Source organism: Bombina bombina, chromosome 3 (assembly GCF_027579735.1).
Source record: "Bombina bombina isolate aBomBom1 chromosome 3, aBomBom1.pri, whole genome shotgun sequence".
Lineage (NCBI taxonomy): Eukaryota > Metazoa > Chordata > Amphibia > Anura > Bombinatoridae > Bombina > Bombina bombina.
Genome location: NC_069501.1, coordinates 430,277,375 through 430,294,343, shown reverse-complemented (window position 1 = coordinate 430,294,343; position 16,969 = coordinate 430,277,375).

Sequence of the window (16,969 nt, the reverse complement as noted above, 5' to 3'; positions counted from 1 at the left end):
CTGACCTGAACCCCATAGAGAATCTATGGGGCATTGTCAAGAGAAAGAAGAGAGACATGAGACAGAACAATGCAGAAGAGCTGAAGACCGCTATTGAAGCATCCTGGTCTTCCATAACACCTCAGCAGTGCCACAGACTGATAGCTTCCATGCCACGCCGCATTGAGGCAGTAATTGCTGCAAAAGGGGCCCAAACCAAGTACTGAGTACATACAGTATGCATGCTTATACTTTTCAGAGGTCCGATATTGTTCTACAGGTATGTACAATCCTTGTTTTATTGATTGCATGTAATATTCTAATTTTCTGAGATTGTGGATTTGGGGTTTTCATGAGCTGTAAGCCATAATCATCACAATTATGACAAATCACGGCTTGAACTATCTTGCTTTGCATGTAATGAGTCTATCTCATGTATTAGTTTCACCTTTTAAGTGGCATTAGTGAAATAAATTAACTTTTGCACAATATTCTCATTTTTCGAGTTTCACCTGTATCCAAAACACGGAAGGGGATTGCACTCTCAGACTGGACTGGGTACACATCCCATGAACCTGCAACATGCTCAGCCCTGGGTGCTATAGCACTCTCAGGAAGCTGTGCTGTCTCCAGAGTCAAGAGCAGTTAACCCCAGACAAGCCTGGGTGCAAGGCCCATAGGGAAAATACAAAATAAATTCATATAACACACAGAGAAAGTCCAGCACTCGCTTACAAGCTGTCGGCTAAGATTAAAAGCAAAACTGGATGAGTTAGTTACCGCATCTGGCCCAATGGGACAAGCCCAGGTACCACGTCAAGGTCTCTTCCAAAACCTGGGTCCCTAATACAGCCATACAAATGCAAGCTCTCAATCAAACAAACTGGGAACAAGTCAGGGTTCACAGACTTATGTAATCACCCTAGACATATACAATTTGCTATTTGCTTTTAATCATCTTAGCTGAGAGCTTGTAAGCGAGTGCTGGACTTTCTCTGTGTGTTGTATTAATTTATTCTATAATTTTCCCTATGGGCCTTGCACCCAGGCTTGTCTGTGGTTAACTGCCTTTGACTTTGGAGACAGCACAGCTTCCTGAGAGAGCTATAGCACCCAGGGCTGAGCATGTTGCAGGGTCATGGGATGTGTACCCAGTCCAGTCTGAGAGTGCAGTCCCCTTCCGTGTTTTGTATATGTCTAGGGTGATTACATAAGTCTGTGAACCCTGACTTGTTCCCAGTTTGTTTGATTGAGAGTTTGCATTTGTATGGCTGTATTAGGGACCCAGGTTTTGTAAGAGACCTTGACGTGGTACCTGGGCTTGTCCCATTGGGCCAGATGCGGTAACTAACTCTTCCAGTTTTGCTTTTAATCTTAACCGAGAGCTTGTAAGAAAGTGCTGGACTTTTTCTATGTATTGTATTAATTTATTTTGTAATTTTCCCTATGGGCCTTGCACCCAGGCTTGTCTGGGGTTAACTGCCTTTGACTCTGGAGACAGCACAGCTTCCTGAGAGTGCTATAGCACCCAGGGCTGAGCATGTTGCAGGGTCAAGGGATGTGTACCCAGTCCAGTCTGAGAGTGCAGTCCCCTTCCGTGTTTTTTAAACATATATATATATATATATATATATATATATATATATATATATATACACATACATAAAACCCCAATTCTGAAAAAGCTGGGACAGTATGGAAAATGCAGAAAAACAAACAAAAATAGTCATAAGAAAACTTAAATTCACCCTGTACTATATTGAAAACACATTATTAACACATTATTTGATGTTTTACTTACTTATTTATTTTATAACATATTTATATAATGAAAAAAAAATCTGTCTTTATAATTCCTGTTAGAAATGGAAAAGCAAACTCCAGACTTAAGACTCAATACTGCTATATTCCATACAGTCATTGGCTGTACATTCTAGAGACCCATCTATAGCTATCCCTGATTGGCTTCAACATAGAAGATTAGATAAAGGATACCTAGGTTACAACATGGCAGCACACATTGCTTTATGGGCACTAAAATGTAACAATTGTTTGTCAGTATATATAAACAACTGTCATTTTAAAAATTGGATCTGAATTGTATTCTTCATTTTGAATATATCATTTTATCTAGCATTTATTTACTGTTTATAGTCCCTTTATAAGTCAAATTAGCGCTGCGGAATCTGTTGGCGCTCTACAAATAACCCATTATAATAATAAAAGGGCTCTCCACCCTCCTTCCCTTCTATTCACCCTCTCGGCCCTATTTACCTTTTGCCAATTTGTTTAACTTTGTTTAAAGCAGTAGAGACATACAGTATGTATCAACTAGAAGTAACCATCACAGAGGGCACTAAGACACTCACTTTGGTATTCTAGCTCATTATGGGTTTTTATATATTCCAGTATTGTGCTCTAAATTTTAGAATAGAGCAGTGGCCCTGCAACCCTCAAAATAGTTTAATCTGACCCTCTCTTGTTTATTAATTAAATTGTTAATTTGGCCCCATCAATTTTTTAGGGTTCTAGAGGTGTAACAAGTTGATATTCTATATAGGCACTCACAAGATAAATATAAAGACAAAATATAAAGACAAGCATCCATTGTCCAGTGTGCACTGCTTGGATAAATGTCACTTTTTATTCAGTTCCAGAATGATCACTTACAATAGCATTCACAAGATAAATATACACTGTGTATGTCTATTGTGGACTACAACTCCTACTATGCACTACTACTTGGGTAATTGTCACTTCCAGTTCCTAGTATATCCAATTCCAGAGCACTTATTATATTCAAGTGCCCCCCATGGGAGAAGAACACTTGGCTAGTGGTGGCCCCTGGATACAATGAGCTTGATACCCCTGGATTAGAGGAAACCAAGAGAAACATATACATTTTAAAACAGAAGTAATTTGAAACGTTTATTTTATTTTATTTTTTGCATGCTTTATCTAAATAATGGAAACATAAATTATAGGTGTTTCTTTTTAGAAACCCAGGAGATCTGTTTTTGGAAAATTGTAATACATTTTCAAATATCCTCTTTAATAAGAAAAACAATGACTTTTGGTACTTTAAGCTTTCAAAATGTGTCTTCCAAAGATAATCAAATTCATTCCACTCCATTCTTCTGGCAATAAATGGTTTATAACTATGAGCATATCATTGGTTACGTATTTGTTTGTTATTTATTGTCAAAGTGCAGTCTATTTAGCTCTGAGGCTATAAAACATGAATAGGGGAAGCTAAAATAATCCATACTGAGCTGCTGATTTAAGGAGGGTATTGAGTTAGTGGGATTAGGAAGAACCATTGTTAAATTTATCCTTGTGTTACAACAAACTACAAAATCCCTGTTTCCCACTGAGCATATTCTGAGCGATTAGAAATATTGCTACTATTGTGTGGTGTTTTAAGACATAAAATGACAAAAGGTATAAACAGTAGTATGTTTCAAAACAAACACCCCAGGGGTCACTATCTTTCTTTAAAGCATTTGAGGATTAACCCATCTGATGTTATAGACATGCCAGCATCAGTATCTCAGATCCTATAGAATTATCTTGTTATTGTGACTGTAGATTGTATTCCATTTGCTGTGAATCCAAGTCATAAAGTCCAGACCTTGTTATATTGTTCACAAAATGCTTTCTGCAAGCTTAACTTCTTCTCTGCTTACACCTACACCTAATAGGAACATATGTATGTATATATATATATAAAACATATTTTGGAATATTACCTATAATTGTTTTTGCAATTCATTTTTTTTAAAGTAAAAAGGAGGTCAATTTTACCAAAGACATCATATAAGGTGCTTGTATATATAAAAGGAAAAAACATATTAAATTACAATTAATATTTATTTCAGGTATTTGACAGAGGTGTAGAAGTAAGCTGTATTATAGCGTGAAGTCAGTTTTTATTTACTCCTATTTTGTATTTGTACTTCTAAATCTTTGTGTATATTAAACAGCACACACTTTCGATGAGGTCTAATTTTGCTTTTTAATATAATATGCTTTATTGAGTATTTTAAAAAAACAATACAATGCAAAAAAAAAAGAAAGAAAAAGTAAAATGAAGATCACTGCTACAAGTGTTTCTGAGGGAAATTTCATACAGAGTACTTGAAATATGTATTAGAGAGCTTATTTTGAGTGATCTTTACATGTCAGTAATCTCTTACCTCATAGATAAAAAAAATAAAACGCAACACTCAGGGCGAGATTTGCGCTCGTCAGGTTACAGTGGCTAAAGTCCTCGCGTAAAGGTTAAGGGCTAAATAAAAGTTGCACCATACACAACATAAATACATTAAAATAATCTAATAATAATGATTCACATAAATATTAAAAATAAAAAAGTTATAAGTTATAAGGGTTAAAGGGTATATGGTGTATGACAAGGTGAATGGAGAGGGCTATTATATATTGGTTGAAAGGAAAGGGCTATAATGTATATATACATAAATATAGATGTCTAAATAAATGTATGCATATATAAATATGTATAAATGTGTATACAGGTGTATTTACACATATAAACATATATATACACCTGTATACACATTTATACATACAGTGCCCTCCACTTATATTGGCACCCTTGGTAAATATGAGCAAAGAATGCTGTGAAAAATGATCTTTATTGTTTAACCTTTTAATCTTTTGTTAAAAAAATACACAAAAATACTCTGCTCTCATCATGGATATCAAACAATTGCAAACACAACACAGGTTTATCAAAAAATAAATAAAAATATTTGTTAAATATATGTGTGGCACAATTATTGGCACCCCTATAAATTTATATGAGAAAAATATATTTAAAGTATATTCCCATTGATATTTTACATTTTAAGTACACCTGGGTGACAAGGAAATTGTTCAATCATGACTTCCTGTTTCACAGGGGTATAAATATGAGGTAACATATAGGCCAAATTTGCTTAGTCATTCATCACAATGGGTAAGACCAAGGAATATAGCTGTGATGTGCGCAAAAGGTTGTTGAGCTTCACAAACTGGGAAATGACTATAAGAAAATAGCAAAAGCATTAAAGGGACATAATACTCATATGCTAAATCACTTGAAACTGATGCAGTATAACTGTAAAAAGCTGACAGGAAAATATCACCTGAGCATCTCTATGTAAAAAAGGAAGATATTTTACCTCACAATTTCCTCAGCTCAGCAGAGTAAGTTCTGTGTAAAAAATTATACTCAGCTGCTGCCCAGCTGCAGGTAAAAAAAATAAAACATGAAGAAATGAACAGCAGCCAATCAGCATCAACAGTGCTGAGGTCATGAACTCTTTTACTGGGATCTCATGAGATTTGACTTAAAGGGACAGTCTACCATAGAATTGTTATTGTTTTAAAAGATAGATAATCCCTTTATTACCCATTTCCCAGTTTTGCATAACCAACACAGTTATATTAATATACTTTTTACCTCTGTGATTACCTTGTATCTAGGAACCTTCTTCCAGCCCCCTGATCACATGACTGTGACTGTTTATTATCTATTGTCTTAAATGTAGCATTGTTTTGTGCCTGAACACAATGTTATCTATATGGCCCATGTGTACTTTCTGTCTCTTTGTGTTGAAAAGACATTTAAAAAGCATGTGATAAGAGGCAGCCCTCAAAGGCTTAGGAATTAGCATATGAGCCTACCTATGTTTAGTTTAAACTAAAAATACCAAAAGAAAAAAGCTAATTTGATGATAAAAGTAAATTGGAAAGTTGATTAAAATTAAAAGTCCTATCTGAATTATAAAAGTTTAATTTATACTAGACTGTCCCTTTAACTCTTATGAGATTTCATAGTTAACTTCCATAAACTGAATAGGGAAATAACATGAGAGTGCACAAGGCTCAATCCCTTAGCTGTCCCGGGACATACATACTGAGTTGCTGCTTAGAAGTCCTTTACAATGGGATGTGGCTACTGAGGAACTTTTGATGTAAAATATCTTTCTTTTTTACATAGAGATGTTCAGGTGATATTTTCTAGTCAGCTTTTTACAGCTATGCGGCATCACTTTCAAGTGTTTCAACATTTGGGTATCATGGCCCTTTAAAAATGTCAATTTCCACAATCAGGGCAATAATTAAGAAGGTACAATCAACTGTAAATGTCATGAATCAACCTATCAAGAGGACATGTGTATGTATTGTCTCAACGCACTGTGAAGAGGATGGTTTGAGTGGCCAAAATATCTCCAAGGATCAAAGCTGGAGAATTGCAGGTTAGTTGTATCTTGGTGTCAGAAAGTCTCCAAAACTACAATCCAATGTCACCTACAACAAGTTGTTTGGAAGGGTTTCAATAAAACATCCTCTACTCTCATCCAAAAACAAACTTAAGCGTCTTCAGTTTGCCCGACATTACTGGAACTTAAGATGGCATCGCGTTCTATAGTCAGACAAAACCAAAATAGAGCTTTTTGGCAATAAACACCGGAGGTGGGTTTGGCGCAAACAGAGAAGTAGCCATATGGAAAAGTATCTCATGCGCACGGTTAAACATGGTGGTCGCTCTTTAATAATTTTCTGCTACAGGACCTGGACATTTTGTTAGGATACATGGCATCACAGACTCTATCAAATATCAACAGATGTTGAAAAAAAAACCCCACGAAATACAATCTATTGTACACACTGTTTATAAGTAATTTGGCAGAAAGTTTAATTCTTCTCTTATACAATTTTTTTCCAATGACTTTTAAAAGTATTAAATAATGTTTTATCATCTAGTTAACATTATGGGCCAGATTACAAGTGGAGCTCTATTTAGAGACTATTTAAACTTCACCAGGTGTATTACAATTTGAAAGTAAAGTTTTGCATGCAAGTGAAATCTGACGCACACTAACCAAAGGACTTAGACTATTGCGACAGTGTTGACTTATTCTCCCCATAGACTTCAATGGAGAGCGCAGAAGTAAAAACACTTTTCGCTCATGCGCTACCCTGACAGGAGTAATTAATATTTTACATTCCAATATTCTTCACATACAGAAATGTTTTTATTATATTGTAAACACACATTTCTATATTTATCTGTATATACCTATATATCTATTCAATATTTTATATTTAATAATACAAGAACATGCTTTAAGATTACTAATTCTTCCTGTGCGCTAACCCAACACTGTGTTAGACCCAAAACGTAAAACCCAAAGCTCGTTACACATATTTTACATTCCTATGTTCTTCACATAGAATTTTTTTAAATTTTTCATTATTAAATATATATATGATAATGTTAATGTAAAATAGATATCTATACCTATAAATAAAAATATATGCTGTTTTTGAATGGCGTCTCACAACGCAACATATCTATCTAGATAGTCTTGAGAAAGGCTAACCCAAATAGCCAAAATGTTGACTCTTGATGATGTTTGCATAATAAAGAAACCTTTTTGTATTACATAAAGTCCTGTGAGTGCCCTCATCTTTGTCTACTTTTGTATATATAGGAATAGATATACAGTTATAGATATATACAGCTATATATAGGAATATACAGTATATTTACAATAAAAATAACATTGTCCTGTATGTAAAGAACATTGGAATGTGAAATATGTACAGTAAATATACAGCAAAACACATAGATACATAAATACATATGTACACACATATATACATATATATGCATAGATACCATATGTAGACATGTATATGTCTGTATATATACAATATAGCCCTTTGCAGTCAAACATTGTGTCAACTGTAATTTTTTAACAAACTACCCTTTACGTGAGGTTTTCAGTCTTGCTAACCTGACGAGAGTAAAATGTGATTGTGCTCTCGCGATCACATTTACTTTCAACTAATACGAGTGCAAAAAAACTATATCATTCACAATCAACAGCTTCACACTCTTTTTTTTTAAAGTAACTTTATTAGAGAAAGAATAAAGTTAACAATAAACAATACACACATAGGGGCCTATTTATCAAGCCGTCAACCGCAAATATGTGGCGAGCCTGATTCGCCTTATTTATCAAAGGCTACAGACCGGCAAAAGTAGAATTTTGTGACGTAACATACGATCCGCCGGTCTCAGTCTGACACAGATCGATGCTTACGTCACTACAGATGTTCCGAATGCAAATTCGGCACTATCTGAGTACTTTTGCTACTTATCAAATAACTACCAGGTACGCTTTTATTTGGGGGGGTTGGTTGTGTGGGTGGTGTGTTTTACTGTTGGGGGGTTGTTTGTATTTTTTTTTACAGGTAAAAGAGCTGATTACTTTGGGGCAATGCCCCGCAAAAGGCCCTTTTAAGGGCTATTGGTAGTTTAGTTTAGGCTAGGGTTTTTTTTTATTTTTGGGGGGGCTTTTTCATTTTAATAGGGCTATTAGATTAGGTGTAATTAGTTTAAATATCTGTAATTTGTTTATTATTTTCTGTAATTTAGTGTTACTTTTTTTTGTACTTTAGATAATTGTATATAATTTAGTTAATTGTATTTCATTTAGTTAATTTATTTAATTATTAATTATTAGTGTTAGGTGTTATTTTAACTTAGGTTAGGTTTTATTTTACAGGTACTTTTGTATTTATTTTAGGTAGGTAGTTATTAAATAGTTAATAACTATTTAGTAACTATTCTACCTAGTTAAAATAAATACAAACTTGCCTGTAAAATAAAAATAAACCCTAAGCTAGCTACAATGCACCTTCACTAGATAACTTGAGGGCATTAGTTTTTAATACAATTTATAGTTAAAAAAAACAAAATTGGAGAACATAAGAATGGGAAGCATCATAGAACTTACTCTCAAATCTGCTGCCTCCTCCTAAATCATGTTGCCCTGGGCCGATGCCTACTTGGTTTAGGTAAAAATATACCCCCTGGTATATCCTTAGTAATAAAAAATATATTAGGTTAGGTTTTATTTTACAGGTACTTTTGTATTTATTTTAGGTAGGTAGTTATTAAATAGTTAATAACTATTTAATAACTATTCTACCTAGTTAAAATAAATACAAACTTGCCTGTAAAATAAAAATAAACCCTAAGCTAGCTACAATGTAACTATTAGTTATATTGTAGCTAGCTTAGGGTTTTTTTTATAGGTAAGTATTTAGTTTTAAATAGGAATTATTTAGGTAATGATAGAAATTTTATTTAGATTTATTTAAATTAGATTTAAATTAGGGGTGTTAGGTTTAGGGGTTAATAAATTTAATATAGTGGCGGCGACATTGGGGATGGCAGATTAGGGGTTAATAAGTATAATGTAGGTGGCGGCGGTGTAGGGGGGGCAGATTAGGGGTTAATAACATAATGTAGGTGGCAGTGGGCTCTGGGAGCGGCAGGATAGGGGTTAATAAGTTTATTAGAGTGGCGGTGGGCTCCGGGAGCGGCGGTTTAGTGTTTAATAACTTTATTTAGTTGCGGCGGGGTCCGTGAACAGCGGGATAGGGGGTAAAACAGTGTAGTATAGTGGCGGTGTTTAGTGACAGTATACCAATAAAGCTGGGAAAAAGCCGAAGAGCAGCGAGATTGATGACTGTTAGTTAACAACAGTCCGCTGCTCATCGCCCCGTACTTGGTGCACGGCTTTTTGACAGCTTTTTTGGTAACTTTGGAGTGCGTATTCAGGTCCGCGGCAGTGATGTTAGGTGATATTAGGCGAGCGTATTGGTGCCGACAAATGCAAGTAAGTTGACGACTTGATAAATAGGCCCCATAGATTGAATAGATGGTATACTATGTATACTAAAATAATAGAGAAGTAAATTCTTGACTTGTAAATGTGTGTACTTGAAATATGTGAGAGCTTGCAAGTGATTTGCTTATAAAGTTCAACAAAAATAAAGTTTCATAAAGGTACATTAAAAACTAAAAAAATGCTACATACTATGATGTATTCAAAGCAAAATTTAGCCTGAGAATAGTACAGTATGTAGGTGTACTTTTAAAATGTGCAGTGCATTGGTTGTTTAAATATTGAAGAAATAATAATTATATTTTGAGTAAAATAATTGATACCTCCCTGTTGGAGCTTTATCTAATCTCTTCTGCTGAGGAAAATTATTTTACAGATATAAAATAGTCACTAAAGTACAATAAAAAAAGGGACATGAAACCCAAAAATTTCCTTTAATTATTAATTTAGAGCATACAATTTTAAACAACTTTCCTATATATTTCAATTACCTAATTTATTTTGTTCTCTTGTCCTTTGTTAAAAAACATACCTAGGTATAGGTTCAGGAACGGGAAGCTAGCTGCTTATTGGTGGCTGCACATTATCATTGGCTTACTGATGTATTCAGCTTGCTCCCAGTAGTGCATTGCCGCTCCTTCAATAAAGGATACCAAGAGAATGAAGCAAAATTGATAATAGACTTAAACTGGAAAGTTGTGTAAAATTGTATGCTCTATTTGAATCATGAAATACATTTTTGGGTTAGATGTCCCTTTAAGAATGGGAAAAATTGAACTAAGTAGGATTTTTTTCTAAATTGCTCAACATCTCAACATACAGTACATATGTTTGATGACTCGTTACTGCATTATTGTGTAAGCATTTTGCTATTTCTACATATAATCTCTTACATGGTTTATATTTTCTTCACATAAAAAAAATGACAAAAAATTTATTAGACGAAAATTTCCAGCACAGGAAGCAAATTCTCCACATATTTCATAACGCCTTTGTAGGAGAACAAATAAAAGATGTTGCTTTGATTGATTGCTCTTATTTAAATGCACATGTATTCCCAATACCTCTTTTAGCACCAGTAGAATTTGTTGGAGAAGTAGAATTTTAAGTAAAAATCTACAGAAAATCAGCAACTTATTTTTGCAATCGATGGGGAGAAACTTATCAATCTAATACCACTTCATAATTCTAGACATGTCAAAAGGTTTATCAATTAGGTTCACTTCTTGGAACACAGAGCTAGTTTCAGTGTGAAGGATGTAGTTACCACAAAAACATCTTCGAAATGTTCTTGAACTAAAAAAAAATGGAAACTAAAGTTTATCTAGAAAACATTTGTACAAAAGAAAAATTGAAAACAGTTAAACAGAAATAAAAAAATAGAAATGAGATGCTTTCGTTTTCTGAAATAGTGAAACACAACTTTGAGATGAAATATTTCCCACGGACAGGATTTATAGTAAGGTAAAGTAGGCATGTGCCTACAGGCACCCAGAAGGGTGCCTGTCTCTGCCTATTATAAATATCAGTCAGCCGGCAACCTTAACAAAGATGGCTGCTGACAGTGAAATAACAGCACTGCGCATGCGTATTATGCATGCATAGCCTTACGACTTCCCCAGTTCATTCGGCCATAAAAGATGGCCACCGCACATCTGCACTACTGTTATTTTACTGCCAGTCGCCATCTTAGTTAAGGTTGCTGGAACAGCAGTGAACGGTGAGCGGGGAGCGTAGAGGGAGGGTCGGGGGACGCTCCAGCTACTGGTGCCTACAGACAACTAGGCTGTAAATTAGGCCCTGCCCACGACGCAAGAGAATCTTTACAAATTCTGCATGCTGGGCCGAGATGTAGGTGAAATAGGAATAGATGCCAGTCTTACCACTATTTGAGTCTAATAACTATTTTTCCTACTTTGTCAACAGGATTCAAAAATACACAGTACATCATTTCAAAGGATATTTGCTTACAATTTCTGTCACATCAAGCCATCACACACATACACATCAAGCTATCCTTATATTTTCCTGCTTATCCAAAGAGAAATGCAATAGAATATGCAGCCCGTAGTTCAAAAGAATAGGCACATGTTGCTTGAGTTTAACTACCTGTGAACTTCAGACTCTTTAGACAAGTGATAAAACATTGCCAATTTGCAATTTGCCTGCTGCAAATTCATCTAAATAGAAGCCCTACTAGGGAATTCTTGGCCCATTATTTAGCAGTGACATGTTTATATAAAGTGTGTTAATTGTAGAAAAGCACTAGGCAACAACTGAGGTCAAATATATGTGGGAACTTACTGCATATGATCTGGAACTGCCCCAAGCTAGCTAGATTTTGGGGAATAACCCATTATTGGCTGAGATCTATTGGAATCCCTTTGGAAACGCTCACACTTCAGACAATTGTTTTCCTAGACTGCCAGAACACAAATAAATCAAACACACTATTCACATATAATGTAATCTTACAAGCAAGGAAAGTTGTTCTTAAAAACGGGTTAAATCGAGAGGCCCCAACCTTAAAGCAGTTAAAAAGAGAAGTACATCAACAAATGCTATACGAGCAAGCAGATACACTGGGAGATGCCCAGAGACGCACAAATCGTTTCATGGGTAAATTGGAGGCCTATCTACATACACTAGATCAGACTCAACAAATACAAATACTATATCCAAAACGCAACACAAACTACATTCTAGAAGCTCAATTGAGAGGGGAATGGCAACTTGATTTTGGGAGTTATACCCCTTCCTCAAGGTTGGGGACCAAGTCTATTCCGAGGAAATGGAACAGTGATGCCCTGGGGCAGGGATTGGTGGAGATGTGGAGGGCTGGAGGGTATATAAATAAATAGAAAATGAAGACATGCATTGATAAAACTCAATGGTTTTATCTTATCTTTTTTTCTCTCTGTATGATACTGTCATATGTGTTGCTTTTTGGTCAATCGACAATGTTTGTTCTTATACATATTGAGATAAAAGTCGATGTATGTTCTATGCATAAAGAATTAAAAAAAAATATCTGTGGGAACTTGAGTAACCTCCATCCAGGAAAAATATGAATCCAGACCTGTTTGCCAGAGATGATTTTTTAGTATTAATATATTTTTTATTACTAAGGATATACCAGGGGGTATATTTTTACCTAAACCAAGTAGGCATCAGCCCAGGGCAACATGATTTAGGAGGAGGCAGCAGATCTGAGAGTAAGTTCTATGATGCTTCCCATTCTTATGTTCTCCAATTTAGTTTTTTTTAACTATAAATTGTATTAAAAACTAATGCCCTCAAGTTATCTAGTGAAGGTGCATGAACCCTCCATGGGTTCCTGCCCTCTAGCTGGGAGAAATATATGAAACAAATATGATCTAAAATTGTTGGGTGTTGGGGGAATTTTAAGGCACCAGAATTTCCCAGTGCCTAAAGCAGCACAAAGCCTAAATTTACCACTGGGTTATCTGTTACTATGTTTAGAATATCACAGACTGCAATAACTTGGCAGCAATATTATAGGCCTAGAACTAAGTCAGTTTCAAGTTCTTGCCACCCATGGAGTTCTGCTATAAATAAAGTGAAGCTTTTTTTTTTTGCATTTAGGCCTTAACACATATCTTCCAACATTCCCCAGAGGCCTTCTTGGACTTGAGGCTAAGGACAGGGGGGGGGATAGGAAGGCTATGGATGGAGTCATGGCAGCCCCTGGTTTTGCTGTGGAAAATTGGGGCATTTGCCTGAACAGGAACTAGTGGGAGGGACTTTGGGGCTTCCGACTCTTGACGCTATGCAGAATGATTTAAGGTTAGGTTTACGATTAAGGTAGGAGCATAATAATAACTGTGTGAAGCTTAAATACCATAATATTATAAAATAATTATACAGGGATAGTTAAAGGAATAGTCTAGTCAAAATTAAACTTTCATGCACGAGTTTAAAAGAGCATCATTTCGGGGTGGAGCCGGACCGAGTTTAAGCATAGACGTGTAGTTTCTGAGCTCTGAGCAGTTTAAAGGAAAAAAGGGGCAATTAACGCTAATATGTGAATCAAATGGCACCAAAACAAAGGTTTTAGCTCCTAGAAGGGCTACCCTTCAAGCCTTTATCTATTTGGGCAAAATCAATTACCCACGAAGAACACAAAAGCCCAGAGGCCTAAACTGCAGGCACTGACACCACGAGGCACATCCGGAAAATTGCAGCTTTCTAAATATCAAACGGGGCAGCATTTCTTCTAAACTAGCCATGGCAGAAAGATAACTGACTGCCAGACTTAGGGGACTTCACTGGCCACTTTATCCGGAATCAAACATGGTCTATATTGCATTCTGGGAACGGGAGGTACAGCAACTCCTCCGGAGACACTTTGAGGGTCTAGCGCGGGACCTACATAGGATTGTGAATATACAAGCTTCCTCCCGAGAGATTGAGGTGCTAAGTGTAGCACAAACATTTCACCTGGCTGAGATAAGTGAAGCACCTTCAGAAGGTGCAGCGACTGGAGCCCTTTGGGCTTACGCGTCTCCATTAGCCCCAGCACAAGCGGTCTGACTGTCCGGAAGGCTTCTGCCGTGCTACCGGTGCCATCCAACATTTTACTGGAGGATGTCAGCAGGGAATGCAGCTCTCAGGCAAGTTAAGCTGTTATAAGTCCTCATGACAATCAGATTCTGTTGTCTTCATGTGAAGTGGGGATTAAGAGCAGCCTATGGCCCCAATTTATCAAAGGGCTTGCGGACCTGATCCGACACTGTGGATCAGGTCCGCAAGACCTCGCTAAATGCGGAGAGCAATACGCTCTCCGCATTTAACATTGCACCAGCAGCTCACAAGAGCTGCTGGTGCAACGCCGCCCCCTGCTGACTCGCGGTCAATCGGCCGCCAGCAGGGAGGTGTCAATCAACCCGATCGTATTTGATCGGGTTGATTTCCGGCGATTCCTGTCCGCCTGCTCAGAGCAGGCAGACAGGGTTATGAAGCAGCGGTCTTTAGACCGCTGCTTCATAAGTTGTGTTTTTGGCGAGTCTGAAGACTCGCCAGAAACACGGCCCTTCAAGCTCCGTACGGAGCTTGATAAATGGGCCTGCATATCTCAAGCTTTCCCTCTGTCTTGCCACTGGGCCACTAACTGTCAGCTACATTGAGATCGGGGATGTCCTTTTTTCTAAGCCCGCAAAATCATATGTGCCTATTATCTGCTTGATTATCTGCTTGAGTCTCTGTGTCCTCCTACCTATTAAGAGCTGAGAGAATCGGAGTTGGGTGAACTTGAGTGAACACACCGACATTTACAGGAAGTTGCTTTACAGACCTAGTGACTTCCATATTTCTAACTCTCGGTCTCAAATATTTGAAGATCCTTCTGTGAGACCTAATTATTGTAAATCTCAAGATATCGTTGATATTGGTATACAGATTTTATTTATATTGAGGACTTCCCTTTTTTCATTATGTTTGTGAACTTATTATATTGTTATTATTTAAGGTTGCTTGATATATATCCTATATGTCATGCTTTTCACAGAGCCAACAAACGCCAAGATTTATGATTTAGAATTTTAAACTGACTCTTACTATATTTAACTCACGCAATTACTTACTCAATGTATCCCCACATTGCTAATATATATACCATATGGTGATGTCGGTTGTATTTGGCTGACATCCCCACATATTGCTTGCCTTGAACCCTAACTACTGTTTAGTCCACTAATGTGTTGGGTGTCAGCTATTTAAATTTAAATTCTCCTTCTTTCATTGTGGCATGGTTTTACTCAGAGTTTATGTTAAATATGCTGTACCCTCTCTTTTAGTTGACCTCCTAAGAGGACTGTGTTTATAATACTTGATGAGAAAAAGGAAACTATATTGGCGCAAACTACTGAAGACTACCTGTTGAATAGTAAAATATATGACATGCTGTATTACTACATATACCTTATAATGTGTCCCTCCTTGCCATGGGGTATAGGGCCCGTGCCCATATGGAAGGAGAGTTTTGCATGAGAAAGAGGAGAACCTCAATAGTGAATCTATATGGTTATGTACACAATGTATTGCCTAGATTAGCGCTAAAACCATATTTTAGTTTTGGAATTTTACATAACATAATACACTATAACCAGTACAGCCTTTGCTACACTCTAGGACTGTCCTTATGTGTGTGTGTGTAAACAGTGTTTCATTGCATGTTTAGTTGGACTACACCTCAAATCCTCATGATGTACGTTAACTTGTTTGCTGCGTGATGTATTTATGTTACTCCATGATGGACTTATTCAGTCATGTCAATTGTGTTTTCTCTTCATTTTATGCTCCAAAGGTCTAGGAGAGGTCCCATTCGGTTCTTCTATGTTGTTTACTGGTACATTTAACACTTCAGAAGAATGGTCTAATAATTTGGATTTTAACGCTTATCACCTTTTAAATATAGTCATAGGGGTCAGTTATAGTACTGCTTGCTTTATAGATTATATCATTTTTTTTTAATAACCAGTGTCCTTGTTCTTATGTAGCAAGTGCTTGAGTTACAAGTTAAACGCCTGCAGCCTAATAATCTTTGCACTTGCTAAATGACCCAGTGGATTCCACCTGGTTAGTTTGGGAATACATTTATTTTATTTCTTTAGCCCCCTCCCCCCTGCAATGGTTTTGAGGATCTTCTGTCTTGAAATTCTAGATAATAAAGGATACGTTTGATTGAGCTCAGCAAAGGTTTTGCTCATATTTGGAGCATATTTCATTGTGTTGCCCAGTTAGCCCCCCCACCTATAAATCTAAAAGTATTAGAGTATTTGTTAATTCTACCCGGATACAATTAGTGCGGTTTACCTTGTAATTAACCACAATTAATACAATATCTATTATTCAAAGTCAATATTATAAACATATATTTTACATTTTCAACATATAGTAACTATTATCATAGTCTTTCTTGTTTTATTATTTCCTGAGTCTTCTAGTATAATCATAGGTTTGAACCCAAAGAACTCTTCCTGAGAAGATATATGTTTCTATATTATATGTGCTACTACACGGTTTATTCATATATTGGTCTTTATATTATTCACTTTAATACTAATTAATATTCTTAAGCAATATGTATATTTGTGCGTATTTTCTTTTGCTTTGATATGTCATAGTGATTACCTGTCAATCATTAATATTTACTATGTCAACAACCTTATATGCTACTAAGATATCATAATATCCATGCAATTTGTATTTATCCTCAAACTAACGGGATGTTTATGTATAGTTTATATTTGTTGTTTACT